At 39.6% G+C, this 15061-nt stretch overlaps 1 protein-coding gene across 9 annotated transcripts in view; it reads left to right on the top strand.

Annotated features, from left to right (window-relative positions):
• The window catches only part of BICD1 (BICD cargo adaptor 1), a 203825-nt gene that overhangs the window by 176137 nt on the left and 12627 nt on the right, over window positions 1-15061 (top strand). The gene's annotated exons all lie outside the window — the stretch shown is intronic.

The raw sequence follows: 15061 nt of genomic DNA, 5'->3' as shown, positions 1-15061 counted from the left end.
TAAAGAAGCATGAATTTGATTAAATTGTTGGCCGCTGGGTGATTGATTCAACCTTCAGCCTCTCCCCGGAAGGTCAGGGGTTGCAACTGCAAGTTCCAACTCTTAATTCTGTGGTTGGTTCTCCTGGCAATCAGCCTCCGCCCTTAGGTGGGGTCCTAAAGTCATTTCATTAACACAACAAGAGACACTTTTGTCATTCTCAGCACTTAAGAAATTCCAAGGGTTTGGGGAGCTAAGGGTCAGGAATCCTGGACGAAGACCAAATGTACATTTCTTATAAATCACAATATCGCAGCAGGATACACAAGAAATCTGAAACTTGAAAAAACAAGTTTGAACTCCCTTCTTGAAGTAATAGCCTAAGCAGTTTGCTCCTCGTGAACCTGTGCTTTCCTTGTAGGAGCTTTTTCTCTTGAATGTTCTGCTTCCTGTCCCTCCCTAGCTCTCTCTTTTCCTCGCTCCTTCCCTTTCTCTGAAACCATTACTGAACTAATGTGAAAGAATGGTATTGTTTTGAAATCTGAAAATTTTCTATAGTTTAGATCTTAACGATTTTTAAAGCAGCTCATAAATGTATTAACCTTAGTATGTAGTCACCCCTTTAGTAATAGATACAAATACGTTCATTAGTGAAAATTGTCTTTACATTTCCGTATATTCAAACAGTAAACATGTGTTTGTTATATTGCAAAGCCTATGTTCTTAAATATGTACCAAAACCACATTTCTTTCATTAACTCATTTACTCATTCGTCAAAATTTAACAAAATATATTGTGCATCTACTATGTGTCAGGTACTTTTTTTGGCTTTTGGTATAATGTAATGATATTCAAGTAAAACGTCACCTCTGTTTTCACCTTTAAGGGGAAGTAGATAGGCAAATAAGTAATGATATTAATAAATGTTCCTGGTAAATAGAAGAGTTGGAGTGGTGAGGAAATCCTCGCAGAAGAAATGCAAGCACTGGTCATGAAAGGTAACTATAGACCTTAATAGGCAGAAGGTATGTTACCGAGTCCAAGTTCGCTCTGCTTGCCACACGACAGACCAGTAAATCAAGAGACGAGGTGTTAAGGCAAGGAATAATGACTTTATTCGAAAAGCCGACAGACTGAGAAGATGGCAGACTAGGATCCCCAAAAAACAATCTTATCGGGGTCTGGATGCCAGTTTCTTTTATGGAACAGAGAGGGGGAGGAGGTGAGGAAGTAAAGTAAAAAGACCATATATCTTGCAAAACAGGAGGGGATGTGTTAATTTCTTCTTTCCAGCAGCCATTCACAGGTGGGCAGGGTCAGATTGTCTTCCTGTGAGCTGAACAAAGGCACTTTACTTGATGTTCAGGGAGAGGGGCAGGGTTCCCTGAGGCAGACCATTATGCATGATTATAATAACAAAAGCAATGAAAAGCAAAGTTTAAAGTCAAAGAAACAGATCTAACATGGAGTCTGATTTAGCTCTTCCCTGTTACAGTTCCCCACTGTCAATGTCCATTCCATAATCTTCTGGAAAAGGGGCGATGACCATTCTGTTTCTTGCTGCGTCTCGTCACATGGATCTTTCTGGGAATGTCCACCATAGGTGCCAGTTGTTTCGAATGTTGAGATTTTGTCTTTAAGGAATTTAGGGCTTTTCTATGTATGGGAAGATGCAAGAGGCTGGGCTCACTGAAATCATTCCTTTGATATGTGCCTCAGCTATCTGGGGCCTGTATCCTGTATTTTCACATTCTGAGTTTCCTCAGGGCTCACTGTGGGGAGTGGCTGTAGTCTGATGGCTGCTAGATGGCAGGTATTCTTCTCCTTCCCGAGTTTCCTCAGGGCTCACCTGCTCACGTTGGAGGGCTGCAATCACTGATGCCATTTCTCAGATCCTCCCCTCTTGGTCAGAAATTTGAGCAATATTTGGGAGACATTTCATGATCAAATTTTGTCCCACAGCGCTGGGAGGTTCATCCCAGATCGGGTGAAAATTCTTGATATGCCACTCCAGGTGCTAATTTTTGGATTAGGCCCTATTGATATTAAAGATTCTCCAGATCCTCTGTCTAATTATGATCCAGGAGACATTTTCCCTTGTTGCTTCTACCCATACCTAGAATCACACTATTATAATTATTTTGTTATAAGTGTGATCTATTTCCTCAAGATGTTTAGGCATAGAGGTTTTGTTGGAGGCCTGGTTACACACTGGGTACTGTAAGAGACAGCAATCTTATAAAGTAGGATATAAGTAAATGCAGCTGGTAACACTGATGAAGACATAGTGCAGCAGGGAGGCACAAACAATTTGGAAACACAATAAAACAATGATTAGTATAGCTAGTTGTAATCCAGTTGCAAGCCTTAGCGAACAAAGGAACCATAACTCATTTAATGAGCCATTTGCCGTTTCACTGTACTGGCCATGTATGTACAGCTTAATCTTTGAGACAAGCATATGCTACTGGCAGGATCAACCAAGTAAAGACAAAAAGATAAATGTTTCATCTTTGTTTACAAAGGCATACTTTATCAACTTGTTGTAGGTCATAGCATAAGAGAAAAGGTTTTTTTCTGAAAAACAAAGAATAAAGCCAGTATATTTTCCAAAGTCATAAAGTTATAAATCATATTTACCAGTTCATTCAGTCACATGTAATTAATTCCTGTTGATCTGGATGAAGTCATCAGGTTTTCCATTAGGTTTGTCATTTGTTACCCAGTCCAGTGATATTATCTAAAGGCTATCAGAAACTAATTGTTAAAAAGTTCCTTTTTATGAGTCTTCTTGAAAATCTTCATTTTGTAAAAACATTAGGACAAAACTTAAAGTAGCCTGGTTAAAGATTGGAATACGGACTTCCTTGGTGGCGCAGTGGTTAAGAATCCGCCTGCCAAGGCAGGGGACACGGGTTCGAGCTCTGGTCTGGGAAGATCCCACATGCTGTGGAGCACCGAAGCTCGTACGCCACAACTACTGAGACTGCTGTAGAGCCCACGTGCCACAACTACTAAGCCCACATGCCACAACTACTGAAGCCCGTGCACCTAGAGCCTGTGGCTCCACAACAAGAGAAGCCACCGCAATGAGAAGCAGAAGCCCGCGCACCGCAATGAAGAGCAGGCCCTGCTCACCCCAACTAGAGAAAGTGCGCTAGTCGCAACGAAGACCCAACACAGCCAAAAGTAAACATATAAAATAAACTAATTTTTTAAAAAAGATTGGAATACAATGAATGCAATTAGCAGAAAACTTGGATATTTCTGTGACATATAACATTTTAGAATAACTAGAATTATGATTGATAACATATCAGGATATATCGGATGTTAGGGATTCCATATACATTTTGGAATATCTATATTAATGACATCTATCCATGCACTATAACCTAAAGTTCATCTCCAGTCACTTGACAATATTTTTTAAGTAATTTAACATACCAAATAAACTTCGTTTGACATTCCTCTCCGAGATGTCTCAGAGATGTTCTTTTGAAGTATCCCAGAGTCAGCTGGAGGCTAAAAAGCTTACTCAGATTTTGATATTTGGGAAGCTTGTTAAAAATATCAAAAAGCTTTCAAAACACAACAGGATCATAGGTCACTGTGAAACAATACTTACTCATTTAACCAAAGTCACAAAATGATTAAAAGAAAACAAATACAAGTCACCTAAGGGGACTGAAACTCATACAATCTGTTATCAAAAGGGAGCACTTATAACAGAGAGAAAGAGATCAAATTCCGGTCTTGTATTAGCCTACTTAACAAAATCCATTTACTTAGTTAACTTCAATTTAAATTTAGTTAATCCTGGGCTTGACTGGTGGCACAGTGGTTAGGAATCCGCCCGCCAATGCAGGGGACATGGGTTTGAGCCCTGGTCCAGGAAGATCCCACATGCTGCGGAGCAACTAAGCCCATGCGCCACAACTACTGAGCCCGCATGCCACAACTACTGAAGTTAAACACGCCTAGAGCCCGTGCTCCGCAACAAGAGAAGCCACCGCAATGAGAAGCCCGCACACCGCAACGAAGAGTAGCCCCTGCTCACCGCAACTAGAGAAAGCCCATGCACAGCAATGAAAACCCAACAGAGCCAAAAATAAATTAATTAATTAATTAATTTAGTTAATCCTGACCATATATAAAACTTTCTCACTAAAATGTAATTCCATTCCTCATACCTTAACTGAAAACACACATTCTACCATACTGAAATGTTTTATTATTTTCAGTAGCTTTAAATATAAATTAGAATCCCTGACTTTTAAAAACCTTAATTTCTAGTGAAAACCAAGAGGCAAGTAATAGTTACCAAAACCTGGAGAGACTATCTTAGATTATTTTTAGAACATAATTATTCTTATAGAATTTACCTAAAAACTCTTATCTCGTTATTTACTTTAAAGTTTCATCATATCAAGTTATTTTTCTTGCTGACAAACTTGCAACAGATGTAAGATTTCATTTGACTTCTATTAAACCTAGGTGCAGTGAAAGTATTATACTTAATGTTGATGACTCTAAAGACATGTCTACATTAATTAGATCAATAAACTTAAACAATAATATCAGGTATTAATTTAATACTGAATATTTCTCAGTCACATGAACCTGAAATTCACTTCGCTTAATTTCTCTTGTATTTAGAATTGTTTGATTTGTAAGCGCTTACTTTTCTTTAAGCCAATTAAATAGAGCTCATTTACAAGCTAACCTCAGCAATGTTATCCAAAGACAAAGACACACACAAACACACAAACAGAGACCTCATGGTTCTCATTTCAAAATTTCAGCCCTGATTCAGGTACAGCCGTGTAAAACCCATCAGTTTACAAGCGAGTTTGGATCAAAGTTGGGTTTCTGGCAGATGGAAACCATTCAAGCTCCCTTGCCTAGATGGCTAAATCTTAAAAGACACTTAGGATTTCTATTTATCCTTGGCAAGTCAATTTCTAAATTACTTTACCCTCTTTTCAAAATTTGCATTTTAAAAAGATGTCAGAGATGAGGGTTCCTGAGAAGACCAAATAGGACATTTGCATCTCAAAGATACAGGCAAGTTTCTCCTAGGATGACTTTGTTTCCTTCTCTGGGGTTTCCACGGGCACCATCTGTAGGCTTAAAGCTTGCTCCAGTGAGACCCTGATGTCAGGCTGTTCTGGCGAAAAAGTTACTTGAGCATTTAATTTACAAAGGCGACCTCGTCCCAAAACGGGTATTGGACACTCTGGCATATATAAGAAGCTATGTTTCAGGGTGAGGTCCCCTAGTTGGCCATTCTAGACGTTTAAGAACGAATGGTTTTGTACTTCTCCAGAAACTTCCGTGACCCAGATAGACTGAGATGTTTTCTGTGCCACCTTCGTGTTTACCACAGAATATGTGGCACCCGTATCTATTAGAAAGTCAGCGAACTTGCTCGCCACTGTCAAAATTATCCGGGGCTCCTGAGGGGAAATTAGAATCAGACGCCTCAAGTCTAAGGGAGTACCCTGGCCACTTATAGGATGTCAGCACAAGGGAAATTGCCCTTCTGTGGAAACGGCTACCAGTCCAAATTGGGTGCCCTGTTGGGTCTTAGATTGTGATACTGAACCAGGTCCTTGTGCCTCAGGTGTTAACACAGAAAATTTTATGCGATCCCTAAGGGTAGGGGAAACAGGAGGCAGTGAAAGGAGTTAATATGTTGGTGGCATGGGGGCAGTTGGAACAACTGCTGGTGCAGCCTGCTTGGCCAGTGGGGAAGTTGTATGAGCCAGAGGAGAGTTTAGGTTTTGGAGTACCATGTCCCCACTCTCATTTTCTCCCTCTTCCCCTTGTAGAACAGGTTCCCCTTTGGGTTTCCTTTTAGATCGCTGCACCATAAGGTGGCAGTCCTCTGACTCCTTTTCCTCCTGATGCAATAGCATAAATGCTTCTACATATAGAATCTCATTTCTTTTCCCTGTTCTTTTGCAAAACACTTCTACTGCGAGATCGTATAATAATTGAGTGAGCCATTCAGGGGCCATAGCTCTTCTGATCCTAACATATATTGGGTCCACACCCTATTACAATAGTATATATGTCTTTCTTAGTCATAGGCTCATGGCTGTGTTTTACCCAGTTATCTAATATATGCCCCAAAGGGCTCTCCTTTGGGATAGATGGAGTATTTCCCATTTTTATATGTTTGATTACACCAAAACACAAAAGACGCAAATTGCAACACAAAAGGCACAAATTCCAACACTGATGCACACAAAACCAAAACCAAACCCAACAAACTGGTTCCCAAAATCATCCAATGACAATTCCTCTCTCCAACAGGGTACCCCAACCAAACAGATCGTCCCATAAAGGAAAAGCCCAAATTGAGGGGTGTAATATATACCCGGTGTGCACGCCAGAGCGACTTACCCTCCAAAATCGAGCCTGTCAACTCATAGAAGTTTGTCGGTTCCTTGCTTCATCTGCCAAACGCTGGGGTAACCAGTGCTGTTTCAGGGAGTTTTGAAGGAAAGATCCTCAGGACAAATGGTCCCGGCAGCTGCTAGGACCTTGCCCCAATATTCTCTGACCAGGGCCGGCTAGCCACGAGCAGCAAGGCTCCTGGCTGGCTAAGCCAAATTTGTTACTGAGTCCAAGCTCGCTCTGCTTGCTCTGCTCACTACACAACAGGCCAATAAATTGGGAGACGAGGTGTTGAGGCAAGGAATAACGACCTTATTCGGAAAGCTGGCAGACCAAGAAGATGGCAGACTAGGGTCTCCAAAAGACCGTCTTACTGGGGACTGGATGCCAGTTTCTTTTATAGAACAGAGAGGGGGAGGAGGTGAGGAAGTAAAGTAAAAAGGCCATTTATCTTGCAAAATTTCTTTTCTGTAGCCATTCACAAGTGGGCAGGGTCAGATTGTCTCCCTGTGAGCTGAACTAAGGCACTCTAATTTAACATTCGGGCAGAGGCGCAGGGTTCCCTGAGGCAGACCGTTATGTATGATTATAATTACAAAAGCAATGAAAAGCAAAGGTTAAAGTCAAAGAAACAGATCCAACATGGAGTCCGATATAGCTCTTCCCTGTTACAGGTGGGGGTGCAGGTGTGGGTAATGAGAAAAGCCTTATAGGAAAGGAAGTCAGCTTGCACAAAGGCCATGAGCTTGGTGCTAGAAACTGCAGCAGGACTTGGGAGTGATGGAAAATGACACTGGAAAGGCAGGCAGGGACTTGAAAACAGAGGGCCAGGTTAGTGAGAGCAGACTTTATTCCAAGGGCACAGGTAACAGTTTTAAGAAGAGGAGCAGATTTTTAGTATATAAGATCACCCTGACAGCGAGGTGGAGAATGGATTAGATGTAGGTAATGTTACCCAAAAAATTGGGTTCACCTCTTGGTGGGTGTCCAGCCAAAAGACACAATCAAGCCAAAGAATGGGAGAAGGAAGGATTTATTACTTGCCACAAGTAAGGAAAACACCGGGGATCTTTCCCAGAGCAGTGTCTCCCGAAACAGCAAAATTGGGGAAGTTTTAACAACAAGCATATTCATGAAGGGGCTTGGTTGAGTCCAAGCTTCAGTCTTCACCATTGAAGCAAAACTGGGAGCTTTTACAACTGAAATATTATGTTTGCTATTGTTACTTCTCTTGCCTGATAACAGGCAATGTTTCTGCATTCTTTTGTTCCCTTAAGATTACTGAGAATTGTTCAAGGCCAGACTTAGATCATAAAATGGCTTAGGGCAGGGCTTCCCTGGTGGCGCAGTGGTTGAGAGTCCGCCTGCCGATGCAGGGGGCACGGGTTCGTGCCCCGGTCCGGGAGGATCCCACATGCCACGGAGCGGCTGGGCGGCTGGGCCCGTGAGCCATGGCCGCTGAGCCTGCGCGTCCGGAGCCTGTGCTCCGCAACGGGAGAGGCCACGACAGTGAGAGGCCCGCGTACCACAAAAAAAAAAAAAAAAAGGCTTAGGGCAAAAATGGCTTCTCTTAAGTCAAGAAAGCCATGCCTGGTTCTCTTTCTCCTGGAAGCCCCTGCCCCTAATTGCTTACAGTAACACCTGACGTATAAAGAAGCAACTATAGAGTCTAATGAAATGTGAAATGAGAGGTGGTGGAGACTCGGAATCAAAACTGTGAGGAATATGAATGTTTACAAGTGTTTGAAATCAAAGAAGTTCAGCTCTATGCAAAAGCCAGCGTGTCCTGTGTACATACATCCTGCTCTAACTGCCTGTGCTTCTTCATCCTCCCGTGGTTTGTCTGTGGAAGGAGCTCGGTGAATGCTAATTGAGCTGACTTCCTGAACTAACAGCCTCAGTGGTTTTTTGCCTAAAGTGTGTTTTTTCCTATAGAGGCTTCTCCATTTTTGTGTTCCACTTCCCCATATACTTTCTTTTTCCACAGGATTCAATTCTTGAAATAGTAGGAGTGAACAGCATTCTGTTGAAACTTGTAATCGTTTAGGGTTGTATTTGCTTTTAACATAGCTTCTACAGAGTTTTCCCTGGCAGAGGAAGGCTTGAGCATTTTCTCATGCTACAGCATGTTGCCCTTAGTTTGGAATCTGCTAAAACAAAAGTTAATTCAAAAATACTAATTCACAAAATTACCAACCACATGTTTAAAAATACATTTTTCTGTCTTGCCCCAGTGTAATATGCAATCAAAAATTTGTTTAAAAAAAATTTGTTCAAATTTCAGTGAATCAGGTATGCTGCAAGAGTATTTTTCTCTTCTTCTGGGTTAGCTCTGATTCATTTTACAGTGGAAATTTGCAACACCCTTAAATTTTGTTTCAATTCTTTCAGTGTTTCTTCAAGTAGCAATTCCATTTTTACAGGAAGTCTTTTAGTATAGAATGATCTTGGGTTGGAATGTGCGAAAAATGTCATCTGAGAGTTATATCTCTTCTTTAGATTCTGTCCATCTCTGTAATGACAGATACCTAATTGAAAACTGTGAAATACAGGAATTTATCTCATTTTTTTTCAAATAGCTCCATATTTGCTTTGTTTAGATAAATATCAAATATCCTCCAGTTTAGAGGAGTGTTTTGATTTTCATCCAGATAACTAGTTTCATATAAAAATATTTTGGAATTTTAAGATTTTTTCCCTTCCTTGTTTTCTTTTGCAAAGGTTTTAAGCTAGATGTCTCATATATACCAGTTTTACTATCGTGTGCATAAATGCACAAAAATTATAAAGAGTTTTCTGATCCCTTGTCTCCACTGGGTAGAATTAGCCACTTCATCCTCTACTCCTCACTACAGACAGTACAATCACAGTTTGTCTTAAAATCAGATTTCTCTATGAGTCTGTAAGCTTTTGGGCAGAAACCTTGCCTCTTTTAATCCCCAGGATCTTACACTGTACCTGGCACATAGTAGGCCCTCAGTTTGTTGGATAATTGGTAATTAGTCCAAATTTTCTACAGTATCTCAAAATATACAGCTTTCATATTCATCTCTATATGTAGTTCTTCCGATATACAGAATTATAGTGCATTTCAGATGTAGTTTAAAGTAGGTGATGTAATAAAATTTATATATAAAAATTGCGTTTGGAAAATTTTCGAATGAGTTAGTCATTTCTCTTACTATTTAATATAGGCAGCATATGTATCATTTGAAGTTTCTTTGGTTATTTTAATATATTATGCCTAAAAATCAAGGCAATTATAAGAAAATATTCACTTTTCTTTGACCACGCCCCGCGGCTCGTGGGACCTTAGTTCCCCGACCGGGATCCAACCTGTGCCCCCTGCAGTGGAAGCATGGAGTCCTAACCCTTGGACTGGCGGATAATTCCCCTGAAAATATTCACTTTAGAGGGCAAAATTTATGAACCCATGTAATACAGACCAAAATGTTGCATATAAATATATAGGCTTTCCTTACATATTACTTTCTCTTAATCTTTTTTTTTAATAAATTTATTTATTTATTTATTATTTATTTATTTATTTTTGGCTGTTTGGGTCTTCATTGTTGTGCATGGGCTTTCTCTAGCTGCTGCGAGTGGAGGCTACTCTTCGTTGCGGTGCACGGGATTCTCATTGTGGTGGCTTCTCTTGTTGGGTAGCACAGACTCTAGGCGTGCAGGCTTCAGTAGCTGTGGCTCGTGGGCTCTAGAGCACAGGCTCAGTAGTTGTGGCGCACGGGCTGTAGGCGTGCAGGCTTCAGTAGTTGTGGCACACGGGTTTAGTTGCTCCGCGGCATGTGGGACCTTCCCAGACCAGGGCTCGAACCTGTGTCCCCTGAATTGGCAGGTTGATTCTTAACCAGTGCGCCACCAGGGAAGCCCTCTTATTCCTTTTTAAGCATATATGATTATATATGCATCTGAAAAGGAATAAGAGAAAGTAATAAGTACACTTATAGTTTTTAAGTATATTTTTCAATAGATAATGATTGTTCAAAATTCAAAAGGTACAAAAGGGTATACAAAAAGAAAGTAGTTCTCTCTGCCAAAACTGTGCCCAGCCAAACTTGGATATCCTTTCAGAAACACTCTGTACATATACAAGCAAATATATATAAACATATGCATATATAGTCACATATATGTATTTATATATGTATTAACAGTAACACTGGCACAGCCACAAACATCATTATGCATGCTATTTTTTTGTCACTTAATATATCCTGGCTTTTTTTCCCTTTTTATATTAATATTCATCTTTTTGTTTATTTTTAACTAGACGTTTGGAGGAGAAAGAAGATATACTTGAACCCTTTAAGAAAGCTTGAAATGTCTTTATGTGCAGAATTGACATATATCTTGTCAAACAATAAAATGACAGCTACAAGAATGTTTCACCATCTAGACCAGAGCTATTCAATAGAAAGATGATATGAGCCACATATGTAATTTTAAATAATCTAGTAGCCATATGAGAAAAAGTAAAAAGAAACAGATAAACTTAATTTTAATAATACATTTTATTTAACACAATATGTCCATAATGTTATGATTGCAACATGCAATCAATAGAAGCAATTATTAATGAGATTTTGCATCTGTTCTTCTTAGTCTTTGAAATTCAGTGTGTATTTTGCACTGACACCACATCTCAATCTGAACTAGCCATATTGCAAGTGCCCAATAGCCAGATTTGGCTGGTAGCTACTGTATTGGACAGTGCAGCTCTAGACCTTCTCACTTACCAATGGTTTTAACTGGATATAATTTCTGCATAGAAATTTTTTTTTTTTAAGGTGACACATGTTTAGGTTTTCTTTTAAAATGAAACATCGGACCAAATGCTTGCTATTACAAATTGATTCTGCTTCGTCTGTCTCTGGTAGCAATATTCTTTTAAACATTATAGATACATATTAAATGTTTGTATACCTTTCTCTATACATCTCCTTTATTTGTTTACTAGGTCTCCTTGCCAGTATAAGAATTTAATTCCTATTGTTCAGATATCCTAGGAAACCATACTTCTTAAATATTCTTAAAATAATAAAACAACTTAATGATTTTTTTAAATTGGTGTAATCAAGCTTGTAAAACGTCTATGTTATTTATTCAAAGCAGGGAGAGCCTGGAAAATGTTTACAATGCATCCTGCCAATTTTAAATGGCAGAGTTTAATGACACCGTATATAGACTGAAAACACATCAGACTCTTCCAAGGTGGGTTCTGTGTGTTTTCCCATTTCCAAGATAAAAGAAAAGATAAAGACAACACTAAGTAAACCATTCTATGGTACAGATTGGAGCCACTCAATAAATAATGCAATGATTAATGTAACATTTAATGACCACAGTTCTATCAGCATCTTTATTTTGTTTTATTTTTGGGTTTGTCTTCTACTCCCTCCTCTGTCAGGTATACTATACAGAACTTGCATTTTCTTAAAAGATTTCATATTCAAAGCCTGAGCACTGTAAGCACAATAAACTACGATAAAATGATGGAATTATTTAATTACTGAGGGATCAACATGAAAACCAACACTGCAGCAGTAATGTGCTTATTAAATTAGATTATGTTTTCAATCCATGTTGACTCTTTTAATATAACTATGTCATATAACTCTTTTAGTATAACTATGCTTTGAAGTCTTTTAAGTTTTATTAAAATTTTAATAAACCCATGGAAATTAAAATTTTTAAACTAAGATCCTCAAGGAAAAAAAACTACAATCTTTCTCTAATATATCCATTAAGTGAAAGAAAATATACTTATTTGATGTTCTTAATTGTTACATATTTAGGGCAAAAGTGATCACATCATGCTTGTGTCCACTAGAGTCCACCCATGTGGTGAAGAGAGAGGCCTCCAGAAGGGGGCTGAATCTGGAGGGATGATGGGGAGGCACAGGTGGGCTGAGACACACAGGAGGCACAGGACGTTGCAGGCAATAACTACCTTCCTCCCTTGACCCTGCCCAAATGATACTTCTGGCTCACTAAAAAGTATCGAAAGGCAGGTAGAAAACTCGAAAGAGTCAGGCGCCTAGATCATAGCTTCTGATTCAGACTCACTGAAGTGACCAATCTCTGCCACCAAAAGACAAACTAGTCCGAACACTGAATTTTAAAATTGCATGTTATCCCACCACCTTCTACCTGTTCATGCCCCCCTCCCTCAAGTCAGAGAACAGCCTTTATTCCACCAAACTGCAGTCGATTACTTACCTACAGCACTTAACCCTTAGTTTCTTTGGTATCCTTTGTGCCAGGGAGTAAGGTGGTACAACCGTCTGCCGTTGGCATGGCCCTGCCTTCAGATCCCAAAGCCTCCCCATGCAAAGAAGAGGTTTAGTACTCTGTTGTGATGGGCAGCTGGGGGCTCTCCCTCATTGTATTCCAGGGGAAATGGCCATCAGCTATGCTATACTCCTCACACTATTTAATCCAACTTGCTGGCACTAGTCTATTGAATTCTACTGTTTGTCCTCACTATAACTACATAACGACCTCTATTATAAAAATGCTCTGATTATAAGCATTCCCTGGGATGTTATATTCAAACTGCAGCTTTCAAAGGGACGTCTTTTATCTACAAGGAATACTAAGAAAAACATAATTTAAAAAGCCACAGTAGGGGCTTCCCTGGTGGCGCAGTGGCTAAGAGTCCACCTGCCGATGCAGGGGACACGGGTTCGTGCACCGGTCCGGGAAGATCCCACATGCTGCAGAGCGGCTAGGCGCATGAGCCATGGCCGCTGAGCCTGCACGTCCAGAGCCTGTGCTCCGCAACGGGAGAGGCTACAACAGTGAGAGGCCCGCGTACCGCAAAAAAAAAAAAAAAAAAAAAAAAAAAAAAGCCACAGTAGAAACCTGGGGAAGCCAATCTTTAGGTTAACAGCTGTAGGCTCTCCTCTGCATTTATAAGGACATGTGGATAGCTATAGTGAAGGAATACTGAAGGAGCTCTCTCAACTCTGAGTCTCTCTGATTCAACGAATATAAATTATTCTCTCCATGACTAGGACTGGAGTTCATTGTGTACAATCCATGTTTCTAAATACACTTGTAAGTAAATATATTAAAATATCTCAGCACCATATAGTATAGTTTCCATCAAGAAAAAGTAAAATTCCCATTATCTAATAAACAGAGCAAACTTTTTTTTGGACAATTTAAAGTGTCTATGTGTTATAAACCGACTGTACAAGTCGGGAAAGAGCAGAGTTCCAGAATTCATGCTGAATTCTTGCAGTGTGCTAATACTTTGCTTTCCTTCCCCAAACCGATGAGGTTCAATTTCCAAAAGTATACCTATATCATTACACTGGATATGGGGGCCACTGATTTCATTGAGAAATGCTTCTCTGGTACCCATCAACATGGCAGCCAACCAGACTCTTCTGAGGCATATTAACAGTTTGGGGGTGGCCTTTGTACACGCTAAACCTGGCTTCAGTGGCTCTCCTGGGCTGTTAGCGAGTTGGGCAGGGTCTGAAGAAGCAGCCGAGTTCTGGCTGGGAGCCAATGATGAGTAATTCTGATGTTCACAGGAAGCCTATGCTTGCTACTTCCTATTCCTTTGTTTTCAATTATGTAGTGAAAATGTAGTTCCTTACACTTATACCTAGACTACTTAAAGTGACCTAGGCGTTGAACCTATGCAGCTAATCAACCAGAAAGATGCACAGTGCTCTGTACTCATTACACAACAGTGAAGCTTCCTGCCACCCTCTTATTTTCTTCTCGCACAGCTGTGTGTCACTTCTTCCACACATCCTTCTCTTTAGTCATCTGGTGATGCTTGTTTGACTTTCTTGGCTGTTTCCCAGTGTATTATGCCTGAAAGGTATGAGAGGAAAAAAAAAAGCACAACTCAAAATGGTTGACTTTATTGCTTTCTATTGTTTACTAAAAAAGTAAAGTCATAAAGATGTCATATAACCATTAATTTCATTGTCACCTCTCAGCCAAAAAAAAAGTCATTGATATACTCTCCATATCACAAATTTAAAGTTTTTGTGAACGGTATATGTAAAAGCCAAGTTTGTTTTGGCTATGCTCATTACTGGACTCTGGAGATTTTCTCCCTCCTTTCCTTCCTCCCTCCCTTCCTTCCTTCCTTCCTTCCTTATGTTTTTTTTTTGTGTGTGTGTGTGGTTTTTTGGTGCATACATTATTTTTATGTCAGTTTAGTGTGTCCAGTTCACAAATCAAGTCTCCTTTTTGGGGACTGCTTCTTGAGCTGGGCCTGTCAATGTGACCGCAGTTGTCAGTGAATGTTCTCGAGAGTTGGACTAGATTAGATTGTTACTCTTAAAATAATTATTTAAAAGAAACTAATATAACTTCAAATATTTGCATTTATATGATTTAAAATTTTATATGAAAATATATACATTTATTTTGCAAGATAATGATTTAGAGCAGGACAGTCATTTTAATTAAACCTGCTTTTGGTGGATATAAAATTCGTACTTTTTTTAGCTGAAGAAGATATACTTTCCTCATGTTAAGGACTTTTCTGCTGCTCTGATGCTGTTCATCTACTACATTTTTGCTCTAAACTGAGCCTTACCTCCCAATTCTTCATTGCACTTAAGATTTTGTCTTATTAGCAATGGAAAATCAGTCTATGATCAGTTTGGGTCATAAGAACTGAAATTA

The sequence above is a fragment of the Phocoena phocoena genome, chromosome 11, assembly GCF_963924675.1.
Source record: "Phocoena phocoena chromosome 11, mPhoPho1.1, whole genome shotgun sequence".
In the NCBI taxonomy this organism is placed as follows: Eukaryota; Metazoa; Chordata; class Mammalia; order Artiodactyla; family Phocoenidae; genus Phocoena; species Phocoena phocoena.
The sequence above is the reverse complement of the archived record's forward strand: the minus strand, read 5'-3'. Positions and strand labels throughout refer to the sequence as shown.